Genomic DNA, 21181 nt, shown 5'->3' with positions numbered 1-21181 from the left:
GTCCATTGACATGGGGGAAATCAGCCAGTTTCATTATAGTCATCTGTTTCCCCCAAATGTGATCATACAGTTTCATTATAGTCATCTGTTTCCCCCAAAAGTGATCATACACAGTCACCCCCAATCCTTGATTTTTATAGGTGCTTGTTAGAAATGCTGAATACACAAATACACATGCAGTAGTCCTCCACATCCTTGTTTTTTTTTCTTTTTTTTCTTTTTCTTTTCTTTCCTTCCCCCCCCCCCCAGGGGTTATCTCTGGAGCTTGGTGCCAAAGGCTGGAGAGGTTGTGGGGACAAAGGAACTCTCTTGAATGGATGGGGTGAATGTCAATTGGTCCAACCCCTGTGGAAAGCAGTCTGGAGAATTCTCAGAAGACCAGCAGTGGACCTACCCTATGACCCTGGAATTCCCCTCCTGGGAATATATCCTAAGGAACCAAACATACCCATCCAAAAAGATTTGTGTATACCTGTTTTCACAGCAGCACAATTTGTAATAGCCAAAACCTGGAACCAACCGAGGTGTTCAACAACAGATGAGTGGCTGAGCAAGTTGTGGTATATACAGACACAATGGAATACTACTCAGCTATTAAAAATGGTGATTTCACCTTTTTCACCTCATCTTGTGTGGAGCTTGAAGAAATCATGTTAAGTGAGATACGTCAGAAACAGAAGGATGCTATGGAATGATCTCACTCGTAGGCAGAAGTTGAAAAACAAGAACAGAAGGGAAAACACAAAGCAGAACTCGGACTGGAGTTGGTGTAGTGCACCAAAATAAAAGACTCTGGGGTGGTGGAGGGGGGAGTGTTCAGGTCCTGGAACATGATGGCAGAGAAGGACCTAGTTGGGTTTGTATTGTTATGTGAAAAACTGGGAAATGTTCTGCATTCACAAACTATTGTATTTTACTGTTAATTTCAAACTATTAATCTCCCAATAAAGACATTTTTAAAAATAAAAAGAGAGAAAAAATAGTCTGAGAGGTTAAGGTGGGTAAAAGGAGTCAATTTTATGGAGCTTGATAGAAGCTAGAATTTTAGTGGTAAGCAAATGTAGTATTTACAGGTATTTGTTGATAAGGCATTATGCCTGAAATTGATATAATACTATAAACTGATGTTACTTTTATTAAAAAAAATAGTAATGGAATGGTGAGGTAGCTTGCCTGGTAGAGCACACACTTTATCTTGTTCAAGGAGCCAGGTTTGAGTCACCAGTCACACTTGGAGGACCATGTAAATGGAAGGCTTCATGAGACATTTCCTCTCCCTCTCCCTCTCTCCCTTTTCCTCTCCCTCTCCCTCTCTCCTCCCCCACCCCTCTCCCTCTCCCCCCTTCTGTCTCTCTCAGTCTCTGTGGGGAGAAAAAAGAAAGGGTAGGGGGTTGGGGGGGGGAGCAGTGGAATATGGCAGACCCAAAGCCCCAGAGAAACCCTGGCTGAGAAAGAGAAAGAAATAAAGGAATGAGGGGGTTGGGCAGTGGTGCACTGAGTTAAGCACACATAGTACTCCGGGTTCAAGTCCCCGAGTCCCTACCTGCAGGGAGGTTACCTCACATGTAGTGAAGATAGTTTGCAGGTGTCTTTCTTCCTCTCTGTCTCCCCTCCTCTCTCAATTTCTCTCTCTGTCCTATCCAATAAAATGGAAAAAATGGCCAACAGGAAAGTAGATTCATAGTGCTTGCAGCAAGCTCCTGCTATAATACTGGAGGCAAAGAGAAAGAAAGAGAGAGAGAGAGAGAAAGAAAGAAAGAAAGAAAGAAGGAAGTGAAGGGATGATGAAGGAAGGAGGGAGGGAGGGAGGAAGAAGAGGAGAAAGAGAGGGAGGGAGAGAGGGAAAGGAAAAGAGAGAGAGATCAGAGAAAATACTAAAATTTTTACAAGTACTTAATAGAGGGTCAGAAGAAGATAGCTTACCTAGTAGGGAACCAGCCTTGCCATGCCCATGACCCAGGCTCAATCCTATACAATATATGGGAGTATCATGACAGCAGATGAAGTTCCAGTGTTATGGTGTCTCTCCTTTCTTCCTTCTCCTCCCCTTTCTCTTTCTATCTGAAATAAAAATAATGAGAAAAAAGCTGCCCCAACAACCTCACCACTGTGTTCAGGATCTCACCTCTCCAGAGTTCTACCCCACTAAGGAAAGATAGAAACTGGTTAGAGATATGGATCCACCTGCCAATGTCCATATTAGCAGAGGAAAAATTACAGAAGCCAGAACTCCCACCTTCTGCATGCAAAGAGAATTTTGGTCCATCCTCCCAGAGGAGGAGAAATGTTAGGGGGAAGATGACCAGAGAGCTCTGAACTCCAACTCTCTCAGGACCCAGAGAGAGAAGAGGGAAAAAGGAGGGACATTTTGAAGTAGTAATAGGAGCATGGGTGACTTGGAAGAGAAGATAAGACCATAGGAAAGAAATGACAAATATATACATATATAGGCATATAGTTGTAGAAATAATAGTTAATCCATATCTGCAACCTTAAGAAAACTGCTGTAGCTTACAGTGGAGGGTTGGGGATTCAGAACTTTGGTGGTGGGTGCATTGTACCCCTGTTATCTTGTAATTTTGTAAATCATTATTAAATCAGTAGTAAAAAATTAAATATCAAATAAAATTTTTAAAAGTTGGCACAGAAACCATGAAATTACACATGTGCAAGGCCCCAGAAACACCCCCCAGAAGGAGGGAGGGTGAAAACCAGGACATCACTCCAGCACATTTGATGCTGGGCATCAAGCTCAGGACCTCATGCTTGAGTATCCAGCATGGTACCCACTACACCACCTCCAGGGCCTCCCCCACACCAAAAAGATATATTCACAAAAATATTATTATTACTAAAATATATTATATATTTTAAATGTTTTGTTATGGGTGGGGGTATAGCATAATGGTTATGCAAAGAGACTTTCATGCCTGAGACTCTCAAGTCCCAGGTTCAATCACCCATACCGTTATAAGCCAGAGCTGAGCAGTGCTCTGGTAAAAAAAAAATGTTTTTGTTATATTTTATTACTAATGTTGAATAACTACCAAGTTGATAAATTAAGCCCAGTGTGTATATATGGGAGAAGACACAGTATATATAAGGTTTCAGTATTTCAGGGATCTGTTAGAGACCTCAGAATTTGTCTCCTGTGGATCAAGATGGACAGTACTTTATGTGTTTCTGTTGTCAATTGTGTCATGAATTATAAATATTCTCTTTACTACTGGAAATAGTCATTAGCATCTTTAAATATGGTCATATTAGGGAACCAATCCAGGAACCCTAGAAACAAACCAGAAAACTCATCCTTGACATTCTGTTCCTCTGGAACCAGTCTTAGTACCAAAAGCTGTATTAGTCTGGGCCAGACTCCAAAGTCTGAGTCATGAGAGAAAATTTAACCAGGATTTTGTTTTCTCTTTGTCTTTTTTGCCTTATTGCTAGAATTCCCTCATGCCTAGTAAATCAAGAACACCATAATTTCATCATTTAACCCATTAGCATATAAGCAGTGAGTCCAGGTTTGAGCCCCCAGCTCCCCACTTGCAAGGGAGTCACTTCACAGGCAGTGAAGCAGGTCTGCAGGTGTCTATCTTTCTCTACCCCCTCTGTCTTCCCCTCCTCTCTCCATTTCTCTGTCCTATCCAACAATGACAGCCATAACAAAAACAACAACAATAAACAACAAGGGCAACAAAATGGAAAAAAGTAGCCTCCAAGAGCAGTGAATTTGTAGTGCAGGCACTGAGCCCCAGCTAAAGCCCTGGAGGCAAAAAAAAAAGTTACTGGTTGAACACCTCCACTATATGGCACAAAGATCCAGGTGCAGTCCCTGGTCCCCACCTGCAGGGGGGAAGCTCACAAGTAGTGAAGCAGTGCTGCAAATGTTTCTTTTCCTCTCTCCCTACTGCTGGGATAGTGTGGGGGTGCCTCTTCCTGGGCAAGTACTCTCTGTGTTGGAGAGAACTCGACTGGAGCCAGCCTGGGCTGCTACTCACTCAGCGAGATGAGGGAGATGACTCAGGAACCAAGCTTGTGGTGGCGAGGCAATGTAATTTTTTATTGATCAGAGAGCCAAGGCTTTTAAAGGGCACACCCAGAAGTGGCAAATTGGGAACAGAAATGGCTAGGAAAGGGGTGGAGAAAGGCAAAAAGGGCTGGAAAAGTAGGAACTTCCTTAGCGACTGTTGTGAAGGTTTTAACTGGTAGGATTAATAATACCCTTCAGGCAGGGAGGGTCTTGAGGGTAGAAAGAATAGATCAAAGGAACGGAATGGATGGGGATCTTTCAGACCAAACAATGATTATGCAGATAAGCCATAGTATCAGGAATGCAAGGTGGAGCAGGGGGAGCTGGCTTAATGTTTTAAGGAATGCCAGGCTCCTGGAGGCAAAGAAAATGCAGGGTGCTTTGTGAGGCTCCTCACAATTTCCTGACTTCTCCCCTTTCTTCTTATCTAATGGCCATAATATCAGGGATGCAGTGTGCTTTGTGAGACAGAGAGTCTGATAAAATGGGACAAACCTTTGGGGTTACTCCTGTCCCTCCTTGCTCAACCTCTCAGTAGAGAGAGAGACTGACAGGATAGACGCACTCCCTGCCAGGCTCTACCACATCCTCACAATTTCCCAAAACCTACCTCCCCACCTCTCTGTCTCTATCCAAAATAAAGCAAATAGCTCACCTTGATAGTGTGCTGCTTTGTCATGTTCAAGACCCAGGTTTGATTTCAGCCTTTCATGGAAGGACTGCATGGAATGGCACCTCTGTTCTGTGGTTCCCCCTTCCCTGCAACCTCTCTGAATCTAAAACAAACAAAAACTAAAATAAAAATAAAAACATATGATCCAAAAATTCCACTACTAAACATCTATTCAAAGGATATTTGTACCAGTGGCCAGGCTGGGTGGTGCACTGGGTTTAGTGCACATAGCATGAAGCATAAGGACCCACAGAAGGATCCTGGTTCAAGTCCATGGCTCCCTACCTGTGGGGGGGGGTCACTTCACAAGCAGTAAAACAGGTCTGCAGATGTCTACCTTTCTTTCTCCCTCTCTATCTTTCCCTCCCCTATCAATTTCTCTCTGTCCTACCAAAAAAAAAAAAAAGGCCACAGAAGCAGTGGATTCATAGTGCAGGCACTGACCCCTAGCGATAACCCTGGGGGCAAAAAAAAAGGGTATTTGTACCCCTGTTTCTAGCAGTATTATTCACAATAACCAAAACACTGAATTATCCTAAATGCCCAATGGCAGTTAAAAGGATTAAAAAATTATGGAATATATACTCAATGAGATATTATTCAGCTAGGGAGTCGAGCAGTAGCACAGCGGGTTAAGCGCAGGTGGCGCCAAACGCAAGGACCAGTGAAAGGATCCCGGTTTGAGCCCCCAGCTCCCCACCTGCAGGGGAGTCGCTTCACAGGCGGTGAAGCAGGTATGCAGGTGTCTATCTTTCTCTCCTCTTCTCTGTCTTCCCCTCCTCTCTCCATTTCTCTCTGTCCTATCCAACAACAATGACATCGATAATAACTACAACAATAAAACAACCAGGGCAACAAAAGGGAATAAATAAATAAATATAAAAATTTTAAAAAAAGAAATATTATTCAGCTATAATTACAGTAGATTTAGGGAATCAGAAGGAGAAAGAGAAGATTACTGAGGAGAATTTGGGGACCTAAGTTTCTATAATGGAATAAAATGATGTTTTGGTTGGTGTATTGCACCAAAGTAAAGGATGCTGGGGTTGGGGTGGGGAGGTGTTCAAGTCCTGGAACATGATGGCTGAGGAGGACCTAGATCGGGGGTTAGAGTGTTATACAGAAAACTGAGAAATGTTACACATGTACCAAATACTATATTTTACTGTCAACTCTAAACTATTAGTCCCGCCAATAAAGAAAAAAAAAAAAAGATGGTTTGGTTGATGGTGAAATGTACCCCTTGTGGAAATGTACCCCTTGTGACACAAATTTTATAACTCAACATTTCCTCAAAAAGTGATATTGGAGCTGAGAAAATACTTTTCAGCTGTAGCAAGAGGCAAAATAATATCTGTTGTGACAACGTGGGTGGAACCTGAGGCGTTTAAGTGACAGAAGTCAGGAAGTATTAATCTTGTAATAAACTTGGAAAAACTGGAAAATTTATTTATATGTGGAGAGTACATAGTAAAAACACAAAAATCCTGCCCCCCCCAAAAAAAAACATATACACATACACACTAAAAATTACAGTGGTTACCAAGGGGAAAAGAAGATATTGGGAGAAAAGAGTAAGGGCATCACCACTGAAACATTGGTGGTGGGTGCAGTGAGGTATGAAATTCTACTCCTGAAATTCTGTAGTACTTCTTCTTCTAGCGTTTGCCCTTCTTCCGTAGCCAGTCAACAGCATCAGGTTGAGCCTGATGTAAAGTTTCGAGACCTCCTTTGAATCTGGAGAGGTGGCAGTCGTTGACTATGTGGGTCATAGTCTGTCTGTAGCCGCAGGGGCAGTTCGGGTCGTCTCTGGCTCCCCAGCGATGGAACATAGCAGCGCACCGGCCATGGCCTGTTCGATAGCGATTGAGGAGGTTCCAATCATAACGTGCCAGGTCAAAGCCGGGTTGATGCTTGCAGGGGTCTGTGATGAGGTGTTTGTTCTTTACCTCAGATGACTGCCAGCTCTGTTTCCTTCTGTAGTACTTCTGTAGTACTATAAGCCAAAGGTAAATCAATCAAATTTGTTTTTAATAAACAAAGAATCCTTTTTAACAAATCAGTCTTATAGGGGGCCAGGCAGTGGCACACCTCTTTAAGTGGATGCATTACAGTGCACAAGGATGCAGGTTCAAGCCTGCAAGTCCAAACCTACAAGAGGAAAAGCTTCAGGAATGGTGAAGTAGTGATGCAGGTGTCTCTCTGTCTCTCTCCCTCTCTGCCTCCACCTTCCCTCTCAATTTCTCTGTCTCTATTCAATAACAAATAAACAAAAATATTTAAAAAAATAAACCAGTCTTATGATTATTAGTTATTAATATAAAGAATTTATTCAAAATTACACATCAATACGGGGACATGATAAGCAATCAGACTTCCCCTTCAGTAGTGATTTTATGGTAAAGAATTTTCCTTCAATATCACATCTCTGAATCCTTGTCTTTCTCTTCTCCCCAACACTTCTCTCTTTCAGAGAATGCTTGCTCTTTTTGGGAGATTCCATGCTTCCCAGTCATATACAAACAGAGAATGGTCTCTAGAATCATTTTCATATTTTTTTATTGATTTAATAACGTGTTGGGCTGAGCTTCACTGATGGGAGACAGACTACCCAGGACTCATGGTTGAGCTGTACACAGTATCTCTTTATTCATATAGGATGCAGCGCAATCTAAACCAAGTTAAGCTAAACTAAACTAAAAACACAATCCTATATATACTCTCCAAGTAGGGTGGAAACAGGATGTGATGCAGAGAGGGTGGAGCGAAAAGTGACTGGTGCAAATCAGGGTGTACTACAAGAGGAGGCGGAGCAAAAAGACATCATGAACCAGTGGGGATTAAACCAATGCCATGCAGGCATGCTGGTGCTTAGTTATGTAAATAGAATAGTGTTAAGCAGGGGGGATTAAACCAAATGAAACAGAAGGGGTTTTTAGAAGCAGAATTAGAAGCATACCAACAATAACGTTCTACAAGACCATAAGATAAGAGAGATACAATTCCACACAATTCCCACCAACAGAATTCTACATCCCATCCTCTCCAATGGAAGTTTTCCTATTCTTTATCCCTCTGGGAGTACAGACCCAGGATCATTATGGGGTGCAGAACGTGGAAGGTCTGGCTTCTGTAATTGGAATCTGTGAAACAGAGATAAGTCAGTGGGAAGAACACAGTGAGTGAATGAGGAAGTAGTAGCAGTTCTGCTAGTTCCAGAAGGAATGGACAGTCAGATCATGTAATGCCATAGAGGTTTTATCCAGTCAAATCTAAGGGCTGGGGAAATGTTATTGCATAGTACTTATGCAAGAAACTTCCATGCTTGAAGCTCTGAAATCTCAAGTTCTTGTTCCCAGCACCACGACAATCAGTACTCTGATTTAAAACGCACACACACAAAAAAAAAAAAAAAAAAAAAAGCTACTTCTAGAGGTGAGGCTAAGAAGCAGCAGTTGCTGTGTTTCTCTCCTCTCTTCTCCTCTCCTCTCCCGGATCAACTAGGAATACCAAAGGAGACCACCTGGACTGAAACAAGACAGGACTAGAATGACTGCAGGAACCCACCAAATCACCAGTGAGTGCAAACACGTGTGGCTCATGGACAGAGAGGAACCTAGGGAGAGATTAAGTGGCTGGTAACAGTCTGGAAGTTTACTAGTTGAGACACCACCTAGAGTCTGTTTCACCAACAAAAGGATGGCTGAAGGGAGGAGAGGACTCCTCTGAGACTCACCAAATGAATGTGAGTCTCCATTTCTACTGCCCTTAGAACCTGGAGCAGTGGCAGGGAGGCCCTGTGCTGACACCAGGGGACAGAGAACTAACCAGGAAACTCAGGAGAAGGTCTATACCTCAGTGGCCTAGCAGTGGGGCTGTGAGAGTCTCTTTGCATAAACACTGGATTTTCTCTGCCCCACCCTGCTTTATCTTTTAGTTAGGAGTCAGTGATTAAGCTAAGAAACCTACTTATAGTTTAAAAGCCCTCAGGCTCCCATATCCTACAGGGAAGAAAAAGAACAAAAGAGACTTTTAAGACACTGTGCTCAAACTCAGGGATTAAAATAAGATTGAAATCAATGTCAATTCCCACAACTGTGAACACTTTAATTACCTTACTTAGACACAAGTCAGTCCAGGGAAGAGTGATCAGTAATTTGAAAAGTACTGAGAGAAGGACCTCATAAAATAATATATAAAATTGTTAAATCAACAAGAAGAAATGTTGGAGAAATGAACCAGGACAAGAGTCTAGCTAAAAACACCCAAAGGTTGAAGCACAAAATAATCAAGTCAACATCCAACCACTAGCTAAGGAAATAATCACAGGAGTGAGTAAAGAGTTTGAAAGAATTGTCATCAGAAATGGAGAAATAACAAATGAGACTCTGGAAGAAAACACTAATTATCTCAAGGTGATTACAGAGATGAAAGCTGAAATAGCTGAGCTATGAACACAACTAACTGAACAAGCTGAAACAGTATCAGAACAGGGTAACAAAATAGATGAACTCCAGAAAACAGGAGAGGAGAAAGAGAATAGAATAAATGAGGCTCAGGGAAGCAATTACAGAGGTCAGACATTCCACCTTCTGCATCCCACAATGACCTTGGGTCCATACTCCCAGACGGATAAGGAATAGAAAAGCTATTAGGGGAGGGAATGGGATATGGAGATCTGGTGGTGGGAACTGTGTGGAGTTGTACCCCTCTTATCCTATGGGTTTGTTAATGTCTCTTTTTTAAAATAAAATAAACAATAAATAAATAAATAAATGAGGCTGAAGACACAACTAGCAAAATTGAGGATGAATTAGAGACAACCAAAAAAGAAGTAAGAGATTTAAAAATATAGATTAAGAGATACTGAAAACAACAACAGAGACCTATGGGATGACTTAAAGAAATAATATACACATTATTGGCTTACCAGAGGAAGAAACAGAGGGAGGGGAAGAAAGCATTCTTCAGGACACAATAGCTGAGAACTTCTCTAGTCTAGACAACATCAAAGACATAAAGATTCAAAAAGCCCAGAGGGTTCCAAACACAATTAACCCAGACATAAAGACACCAAGACACATCATACTTAGAATGGAAAGGAATAAGGATAAAGAAATGATCCTAAAGGCTGCAAGAGAAAAACAAAGAGTCACCTACAGAGGAAAACCCATAAGATTAACAGCAGACTTCTCCACACAAACATTACAGGCCAGAAGAGAATGGCAAGATATCTATCAAGTGCTCAATGAGAAAGGCTTTCAACCAATACTACTGTATCCTGCTACACAAGTCATTCAAGCTAGATGGAGGCATCAAAACCTTCTCAGACAAGCAACAGTTGAAAGAATCAACCATCACCAAGCCTGCCCTGAAAGAAGTTCTGAAAGGTCTCCTATAAACAGTCAGACCACGATAAATAGGCCATATATCAGAACAGTCTAAAAAACTATAAGAATAGCATTAAGATATCTTAATCTTTCATATCAACAAATGAAAATTGCCTGAATTCACCTATTAAAAGACACAGAGTAGGAAGATGGATCAGAAAATACAACCCGGAGATTCGACTTCCGGAGGCAGAGCTACGAGCAGCAGATCACTTTCTATCCTCTTCTCTCCCAGATCAACTAGGAATACCAAAGGAGACCACCCGGACCTTAACAAGACAGGACTAGAATGACCACAGGAACCCAGTAAATCACCCGTGAGTACAAACACATGTGGTTGGTGACAGAGAGGAGAGAGGGGCCTAAGGAGAGATTAAGTGACTGCTAACAGTTCAACAGTTTATCAGTGGAGACACCACCTCCAGTCTGCTCCATCAACAAGGGGACAGCTGAAGGGAGGAAAGGACTCCCCAGAGACTCACCAAGTGCAACTCTGAGTCTCCATTGCTACTACCCTCAGAATCTGGAGCAGCAACAGGGAGGGACACCAGGGGACAGAGATCTAACCGGGAAACTCAGGAGAAGACCTATACCTCGGTGGCATAGCTGAGGGGCTGTGAAAGTCTCTTTGCATAACCATTAGATTATCTCTGCCACACCCTGCTTTATCTCTTGGTCAGGAGTCAGTGATTAAGCTAAGAAGCCTATTGATAGTTTAAAAGCCCTCAGGCTCCCATAGCCTACAGGGAAGAAAAAAAAAAAGAGGCTTTTACACCACTGAGCTCCATCTAGGGATTGAAAAAACTGTTAACATATATAAAATGGTTAAAACAACAAGAAAAAATATTGGAGACTCGAACCAGGACAAGAGTCCAGCTAAAAGTCGTCCAGAGGGTGAAACACAAAACAACGAGTTCAACATCCAAACATTAGCTAAGGAAATAATAATAGGAGTGAGTAAAGAATTTGAAAAAATTGTAATCAGAAATGCAGGAACAACAAATGAGAAAATGGAAGAAACTTCTAATTATCTCATGGTTATTAGAGAGCTGAAAGCTGAAATCGCTGAGCTAAGAAGGCAACTAGCTGAACAAGCTAAAACAGTATCAGAGCAGGGCAACAAAATAGATGAACTCCAGAAAGCAATAGAGGGCAGAGAGAATAGAATCTATGAGGCTGAAAACAGAATTAGCAAGATTGAGGATGAATTAGAGACAACTAAAAAAGAAGTAAGAGATCTCAAAAAGAGATTAAGAGATGCTGAAAACAACAACAGAGTCCTATGGGATGACTTCAAAAGAAACAATATATGCATTATTGGCTTACCAGAAGAAGAAAGAGAAGAGGAGGAAGAAAGCATTCTCCAGGCCATAGTAGCTGAAAATTTCTCTAGTCTAGACAACACCAAAGACATAAAGATTCAAGAAGCCCAGAGGGTCCCAAACAGAATTAACCCAGACATAAAGACACCAAGACATGTCATACTTAGATTGGAAAGGAATAAGGATAAAGAAATGATCCTAAAGGCTGCAAGAGAAAAACAAAGAGTCACCTACAAAGGAAAACCCATAAGATTAGCAGCAGACTCCTACATACAAACACTACAGGCCAGAAGAGAATGGCAAGATATCTATCGAGTGCTCAATGAGAAAGGCTTTCAGCCAAGAATACTATATCCTGCTAGACTGTCATTCAGACTAGATGGAAGCATCAAAACCTTCTCAGAAAAGCAACAGTTGAAAGAAGCAACCATCACCAAGCCTGCCCTGAAAGAAGTTCTGAAAGGTCTCCTATAAACAACCAGACCACTACAAATAGGACATATATCAAAACACTCTAAAACTTTACAAGAATGGCGTTAAAATATCTTCAATCTTTGATATCAATAAATGTCAATGGCCTGAATTCACCTATTAAAAGACACAGAGTCCCTCTCTACCATCCTCTTCTCTCTTGATTTATGGCTGTCTCTAGCCAATATAAATAAAGATAATAAAAATAATTAAAAAAAATTTTTTTAATTGAATGAATAGTTTACTTAGAAGTTATTATTATTATTATTATTATTTTGCCTCCAGGATTATCACCAGGGCTTCGTACTTGCACTACAAATCTGCTGTTCCTTTAGCCATTTTTCTTTTTTTTTAGAGAGAAAAATTGATAGGGGAGGTGAAGATAGAGAGGGAGAGAGAGAAACATGGAAGAAAAAAAAAAGACACAGAGTAGGAAGATGGATCAGAAAACACAACCCAACAATATGCTGTCAAGGAAGAAATCAAAATGTTTTGAGAGTTCAATGAAAATGAAGACACAGCTATCAAAATATTTGGGACACAGCTAAAGCAGTCCTAAGAGGGAAGTTCATAGCTATACAAGCACACATTAGGAAACAAGAAAAAGCACAAATAAACAGCCTGATGGACATCTTAAAGACCTAGAAGAAGAACAACAAAGGAATCCTAAAGCAACCAGAAGGACAGAAATCACTAAAGTTAGGGCAGAAATAAATAACATTGAGAATAGGAAAACCATACAAAAGATCAATGAAAGTAAATGTTGGTTCTTCGAAAGAGTAAACAAAATCGACAAACCTTTAGCCAGACTGACAAAACAAAAAAGGGAGAAGATCCAAATAAATCGGATAGTAAATGAAAGAGGAGATATCACAACAGACACTGCAGAAATTCAACATATCATGCGAGGCTTTTATGAACAACTATATGCCACCAAACTAGAGAACCTGGAAGAAATGAATGATTTCCTAGATACCTACCAACTTCCAAAACTATGTAAAGAGGAAGTGGATAACATGAACAGGCCCATCACAGCTAATGAAATTGAAACAGTTATCAAAAATCTTCCCAAAAATAAAAGTCCTGGACCAGATGGTTTTACAAATGAATTCTACAAAACTTTCAAAGAAGAACTATTACCTCTACTTTTAAAAGTCTTCCAGAAGATTGAAGACACTGGAATACTCCCAGCCAGCTTCTATGAAGCCAACATCACCCTGATACCAAAAGCAGACAGGGACACAACCAAAAAAGAAAACTACAGACCAATATCTCTGATGAACATAGATGCGAAAATATTGAACAAAATTCTAGCCAACCGGATACAGCAGTATATCAAAAAGATTGTTCATCATGACCAAGTGGGGTTTATCCCAGGCATGCAAGGTTGGTTTAATATACGTAAATCAATCAATGTGATCCACCATATCAACAAAAGCAAGACCAAAAATCACATGGTCATATCAATAGATGCAGAGAAAGCCTTTGACAAAATACAACATACCTTTATGATCAAAACACTACAAAAAATGGGAATAGATGGGAAATTCCTGAAGATAGTGGAGTCTATATATAGCAGACCTACAGCCAACATCATACTCAATGGTGAAAAACTGGAAGCATTTCCCCTCAGATCAGGTACTAGACAGGGCTGCCCACTATCACCATTACTATTCAACATAATGTTGGAAGTTCTTGCCATAGCAATCAGGCAGGAGCAAGGAATTCAAGGCATACAGATTGGAAGAGAAGAAGTCAAACTCTCCTTATTTGCAGATGACATGATAGTATACATGGAAAAACCTAAGGAATCCAGCAAGAAGCTTTTGGAAATCATCAGGCAATACAGTAAGGTGTCAGGCTACAAAATTAACATTCAAAAGTCAGTGGCATTCCTCTATGCAAACACTAAGTTAGAAGAAATTGAAATCCAGAAATCAGTTCCTTTTTCTATAGCAACAAAAACTATAAAATATCTAGGAGTAAACCTAACCAAAGAAGTGAAAGACTTGTATACTGAAAATTATGAGTCACTACTCAAAGAAATTGAAAAAGACACAAAGAAGTGGAAAGATATTCCATGTTCATAGGCTGGAAGAATTAACATCATCAAAATGAATATACTACCCAGAGCCATCTACAAATTTAATGCTATCCCCATCAAGATCCCAAGCACATTTTTTAGGAGAATAGAAAAAATGCTACAGATGTTTATCTGGAACCAGAAAAGACCTAGAATTGCCAAAATAATCTTGAGAAAAAAGAACAGAACCAGAGGCATCACACTCCCAGATCTCAAACTGTATTATAGGGCCATTGTCATCAAAACTGCTTGGTACTGGAACATGAACAGACACACTGACCAGTGGAATAGAATTGAGAGCCCAGAAATGAGGCCCCACACGTATGGACATCTAATCTTTGACAAAGGGGCTTTTTCCATGGGGAAAGCAGAGTCTCTTCAACAAATGGTGTTGGAAACAATGGGTTGAAACATGCAGAAGAATGAAACTGAACCACTGTATTCCACCAAATACAAAAGTAAATTCCAAGTGGATCAAGGACTTGGATGTTAGACCAGAAACTATCAGATACCTAGAGGAAAATATTGGCAGAACTTTTTTCTGCATAAATTTTAAAGACATTTTCAATGAAACAAATCCAATTATAAGGAAGACTAAGGCAAGTATAAACCTATTGGACTACATCAAATTAAAAAGCTTCTTCACAGCAAAAGAAACCACTACCCAAACCAAGAGACCCCTCACAGAATGGGAGAAGATCTATACATGCCATACATCAGATAAGAGTTTAATAACCAATATATATAAAGAGCTTGCCAGACTCAACAACAAGACAACAAATAACCCCATCCAAAAATGGGGGGAGGACTTGGACAGAATATTCACCACAGAAGAGATCCAAAAGGCCGAGAAACACATGAAAAAATGCTCCAAGTCTCTGATTGTCAGAGAAATGCAAATAAAGACAACAATGAGATATCACTTCACTCCTGTGAGAATGTCATACATCAGAAAAGGTAACAGCAGCAAATGCTGGAGAGGCTGTGGGGTCAAAGGAACCCTCCTGCACTGCTGGTGGGAATGTCAATGGGTCCAACCTCTGTGGAGAACAGTCTGGAGAACTCTCAGAAGGCTAGAAATGGACCTACCCTATGACCCTGCAATTCCCCTCCTGGGGATATATCCTAAGGAACCCAACACATCCATCCAAAAAGATCTGTGTGCACATATGTTCTTGGCAGCACAATTTGTAATAGCCAAAACCTGGAAGCAACCCAGGTGTCCAACAACAGATGAGTGGCTGAGCAAGTTGTAGTATATATACACAATGGAATACTACTCAGCTGTAAAAAATGGTGACTTCACCGTTTTCAGCCGATCTTGGATGGACCTTGAAAAAATCATGTTGAGTGAAATAAGTCAGAAACAGAAGGATGAATAGGGATGATCTCACTCTCAGGCCGAAGTTGAAAAACAAGATTAGAAAAGAAAACACAGGTCAAACCTGAAATGGAATTGGAGTATTACACAAAAGTAAAAGACTCTGGGGTGGGTGGGTGGGTGAGGAGAATACAGGTCCATGAAAAATGATGAATGAAATGGTGGGGGTTGTATTGTTAAATGGGAATCTGGGGAATGTTATGCATGTACAAACTATTGTATTTACTGTTGAATGTAAAGCATTAATTCCCCAATAAAGAAATAAATTATAAAAAAAATTAAAAAAATAAAAGCATGAGATCCTGAATCTGAAAAAAAAATGATAAAGAGAACAGGAGAAAAAGAGAGAGAGAAAGAAAGAAAGGAAGAAAGAATACATCACTCAGGTACATGTAAAAAAAAAAAGAAAAAAAAAGAAAATACAACTCAACAATATGCTGTCTAAAGGAAACCCACCTAACTCAACAAGACAAAAGCAGATTCAAAGTGAAAGGATGAAAACTGTCATACAAGCCAATGGCCCACAAAAACGGGCAGGAACATCTATTCTCATATCTGACACAATAGACTTTAAAATAGATAAGATCTAAAAAGATAGGGATGAACACTACTTAATGCTCAGAGGATCAGTCAGTCAAGAGGACTTAACAATTATTAACATCTATGCACCCAATGAGAAGCCATTGAAATACATCAAACTTCTACTGTAAGAGCTACTGCATATATATTAACAGCAACATAGTCATAATAGCGGACTTCAACACCCCACTCTCTCAACTTGACAGATCATCCAGGCAGAAAATCAATAAAGACATGAGGGAGCTAAATGAAGAGAAAGATAAACTAGAACTATTGGACATTTTCAGAGTCATTCATCCCAAGAAACTGGAATACACATTTTACTCAAATCCACATGGGTCATATTCAAGGAGAGACCATATGTTAGGCCACAAAGACAGCATCAGTAAATTCAAGAGCATTGAAATCATCCCAAGCATCTTCTCAGACTACAGTGGAATTAAACTAACACTTAACAATCAACAAAGATTAGTAATAGTCCCCAAATGTGGAAGCTCAACAGTACACTCCTTAACAACTACTGGGTCCAAGAGGAAATAAAGGAAGAAATCAAGATGTTTTGAGAGTTCAATAAAAATGAAGACACAAGCTATCAAAATATTTGGGACACAGCTAAGGCAGTACTGAGAGGGAAGTTCATAGCCATACAAGCACACATGAGGAAACAAGAAAAAGCACAAATAAACAGCCTGATTGCACATCTTAAAGACCTAGAAGAAGAAGAACAAAGAAAACCTAAAGCAACCAGAAGAACAGAAATTATTAAAGTTAGGGCAGAAATCCATAACATTGAAAATAAGAAAACCATACAAAAGATCAATGAAAGTAAATGTTGGTTCTTCGAAGGAATGAACAAAATCGACAAATCTTTAGCCAGACTCAAAAAATACAAAAGGGAGAAGACCCAAATAAATCGGATACTAAATGAAAGAGGAGATATCACAACGGACACCACAGAAATTCAACATATCAAGTGAGGCTTCTGTGAACAACTATATACCACCAAGCTAGAGAACCTGGAAGAAATGGATGATTTCCTAGATACCTACCAACTTCCAAAACTAAGTAAAGAGGAAGTAGATAACATGAACAGGCCCATCACAGCTAATGAAATTGAAACAGTTATCAAAAACCTTCCCAAAAACAGAAGTCCTGGACCAGATGGTTTTACAAATGAATTCTATGAAACCTTCAAAGAAGAGCTAATACCTCTGCTTTGAAAAGTCTTCCAGAAGATTGAAGAGACCAGAATACTCCCTTCCAGCTTCTATGAAACCAATATCACTTTGATACCAAAAGCAGACAGGGACACACCAAAAAAGAAAACTACTAATACCCCTGATGAACATAGATGCTAAAATATTGAACAAAATTCTAGCCAACTGGATACAGCAGTATATTAAAAAGATTGTTCATCGGGAGTCGGGTAGTAGCACAGCGGGTTAAGCGCACATGGCACAAAGTGCAAGGACCTCTGTAAGGATCCCAGTTCGAGCCCCCAGCTCCCCACCTGCAGGGGGTGTCTCTTCACACTTGGTGAAGCAGGTCTGCAGGTGTCTGTATTTCTCTCCCCCTCTTTGTCTTTTCCTCCTTTCTCCATTTCTCTCTGTTCTATTTGGCTATAACAACATCAATAACAACAATAATAATATCCACAACAATGATAAAAACAACAAGGGCAACAAAAAGGAAAATAAATAAATAAATAAAATATTAATAAAAAAATTGTTAATCATGACCAAGTAGGGCTTATCCCAGGGATGCAAGGTTGGTTTAATATATGTAAATTAATCAGTGTGATCCACCACATCAATAAAAGCAAGACCAAAAACCATATGGTCATATCAATAGATGCAGAGAAAGCCTTTGACAAAATACAACATCCCTTTATGATCAAAACACTACAAAATGGGAATAGAAGGAAAATTCCTGAAGATAGTGGAGTCTATATATAGCAAACATACAGCCAACATCATACTCAATGGTGAAAAACTGGAAGTATTTTCCTGTAGATCAGGTACTATACAGGGTTTTCCACTATCACCATTACTGTTCAACATTGTGTTGGAAGTTCTTGCCATAGCAATCAGGCAGGAGCAAGGAATTAAAGGGATACAGATTGGAAGAGAAGTCAAACTTTCCCTATTTGCAGATGACATAATATTATACGTAGAAAAACATACGGAATCCAGCAAGATGCTTTTGGAAATCATCAGGCAATACAGTAAGGTGTCAGGCTACAAAATTAACATTCAAAAGTCAGTGGCATTCCTCTATGCAAACACTAAGTTAGAAGAACATGAAATCCAGAAATCAATTCCTTTTACTATAGCAAGAAAAACAATAAAATACCTAGGAATAAACCTAACCAAAGAAGTGAAAGACTTGTATACTGAAAACTATGAGTCACTACTCAAGGAAATTGAAGAAGACACAAAGAAGTGGAAAGATAGTCCATGCTCATGGGTTCAAAGAATTAACATCATCAAAATGAATATACTACCCAGAGCCATCTACAAATTTAATGCTATCCCCATCAAGATCCCAATCAAATTTTTTTAGGAGAATAGAGCTAATGCTACAAATGTTTATCTGGAACCAGAAAAGACCTAGAATTGCCAAAACAATCTTGAGAAGAAAGAACAGAACCGGAGGCATCACACTCCCAGATGTCAAATAATACTATAGGAATATTGTCATCAAAACTGCTTGATACTGGAACATGAACAGACAGACTGACCAATGGAATAGAATTGAGAGCCCAGAAGTAAGGCCCCACACCTATGGATATCTAATCTTTGACAAAGGGGCCCAAAGTATTAAATGGGGAAAACAGAGTCTCCTCAACAAATGGTGTTGGGATAAATGGAACTGCAGAAACATGCAGAAGAATGAAACTGAACTACTATATTTCACCAAATACAAAAGTAAATTCCAAATGGATCAAGGACTTGGATGTTAGACTAGAAACTATCAGAAACTTAGAGGAAAATACTGGCAGAACTCTTTTCCGCATAAATTTTAACGACATCTTCAATGAAATAAATCCAATTACAAAGAAGACTAAGGCAAGCATAAACCTATGGGACTATATCAGTTTGAAAAGCTTCTGCACAGCAAAAGAAACCAATACCCAAAGAGACCCCTCACAGAATGGGAGATCTTTACACCATACATCAGACAAGAGGCTAATATCCAAAATAAATAAAGAGCTTGCCAAACTCAGCAACAAGAAAACAAATAGCCCCATCCAAAAATGGAGAGGACATGGACAGAATATTCACAACAGAAGAGATCTGAAAGGCCGAGAAACACATGAAAAAATACTCCAAGTCTTTGATTGTCAGAGAATGAAAATAAAGACAACAATAAGATACCACTTCACTCTTGTGAGAATGTCATACATCAGAAAAGGTAGCAGTGACAAATGTTGGAGAGGTTGTGGGGACAAAGGAACCCTCCTGCACTGCTGGTGAGAATGTCAATTGGTCCAACCTCTGTGGAGAACAGTCTGGAGAACTCTCAGAAGGCTAGAAATGGACCTACCTTATGATCCTGCAATTTCTCTCCTGGGGCTATATCCTAAGGAATCCAACACACCTATCCAAAAAGATCTGTGTACACATATGTTCTTAGGAGCAAAATTTGTAACAGCCAAAACCTGGATACAACCCAGGTGTCCAACAACAGATGAGTGGCTGAGCAAGTTGTGTTATATATACACAATGGAATAGAACTCAGTGTTGTTGTGGTGGTCTGGTGTTGGGCTGCACCGTGGAGAAGAGAGCAGACGTCCAGAGCAAAGGGGTACACAAATCTTTATTATAGGATGGGGGGGTTTGGTTCAGACCACGTCGAGCCAGCCGGCAATGGCTGTCCCCACTACCTGACCATGGGGGGAAAGCAGGGAGCGAGACGTCAGAGAGGGAGAGCTGAGAGCCCAGAGAGATTGACGCAGAACCCCGCGAGAGTTCCACAGTTGGAGAGTTTCAGAGTTCCAGAGTTCCTGAGTTCCAGAGTGAGAGAGAGTGCTTGTGCCGCCGCAAAGAGACAGCAGAGTTCTGTTTGGTGATTAGTTTGGTTTAGTTTATGAATCGTTGTTTCTGAATAAAGAAATACAGCTTCCCTGCCCAGTCGTTGTCTCTGCATCTCTGTTACCTGCCCGTGAAGCAAGCCCGGCCGGCAGGAGCCGTTCTGAAATTTTAACAACAACTCAGCTATTAAAAACAATGACTTTGGGGGTTGGGCGGTCGCACAGCAGGTTAAGTGCATGTGGCACAAAGTGCAAGGACCAGCATAAGGATCCCAGTTCGAGCCCCTGGCTCCCCACCTGCAGGGGAGTCACTTCACAGGTGGTGAAGCAGGTCTGTAGGGATCTATCTTTCTCTCCCCCTCTCTGTCTTCCCCTCCTCTCTCCATTTCTCTCTGTCCTATCCAACAACGAACAATATCAACAACAACAATAATAACCACAACAAGGCTGCAACAACAAGGACAACAAAGGAGGAAAAATGGTGACTTCACCGTTTTCAGCAGATCTTGGATGGACCTTGAAAAAAATCATGTTAAGTGAAATAAGTCAGAATCAGAAGGATGAATATGGGATGATCTCACTCTCAGGCAAAAGTTGAAAAACAAGATCAGAAGAGAAAACACAAATAGAACCTGAACTGGAATTGGCGTATTGCACCAAAGTAAAAGACTCTGGGGTTGGGAGGGGGAAAGAATACAGGTCCAAAAAGAATGACAAAGAACCTAATGGGGGTTGTATTGTTATATGGAAAATTGGCAAATTTTATGCATGTAAAAACTACTGTATTTACTGTTGAATGTAAAACAGTAATTCCCCAAAAAGAAATTTAAAAGAAAAACCTAACAAATGAAACAGAGTAAATCAAAGACTTTATTATTATATTTATTTATTTATAAAATGGAAATATTGACAAGACCACAGGATATAAGGGGTACAATTCCACACAATTTCCACCACCAGAACTTTGCATCCAATCCCCTCCCCTGATAGCTTTCCTATTATTTATCCCTCTGGGAGTATGGACGCAGGATCATTGTGGGGTGCAGAAAGTGGAAGGTCTGGCTTCTGTAATTGCTTCCTCCCTGAACATAGGCATTGGCAGGTTGATCCATACTCCCAGCCTGTCTCTCTCTTTCCCTAGTGGGGCAGGGATATGGGGAGGTGAAGCTCTAGGACACATTGGTGGGGCTGTCTGTCCTGGGAGGTCAGGTTGGCA

Source organism: Erinaceus europaeus, chromosome 7 (genome assembly GCF_950295315.1).
Source record: "Erinaceus europaeus chromosome 7, mEriEur2.1, whole genome shotgun sequence".
In the NCBI taxonomy this organism is placed as follows: Eukaryota; Metazoa; Chordata; class Mammalia; order Eulipotyphla; family Erinaceidae; genus Erinaceus; species Erinaceus europaeus.
The sequence above is the reverse complement of the archived record's forward strand: the minus strand, read 5'-3'. Positions refer to the sequence as shown.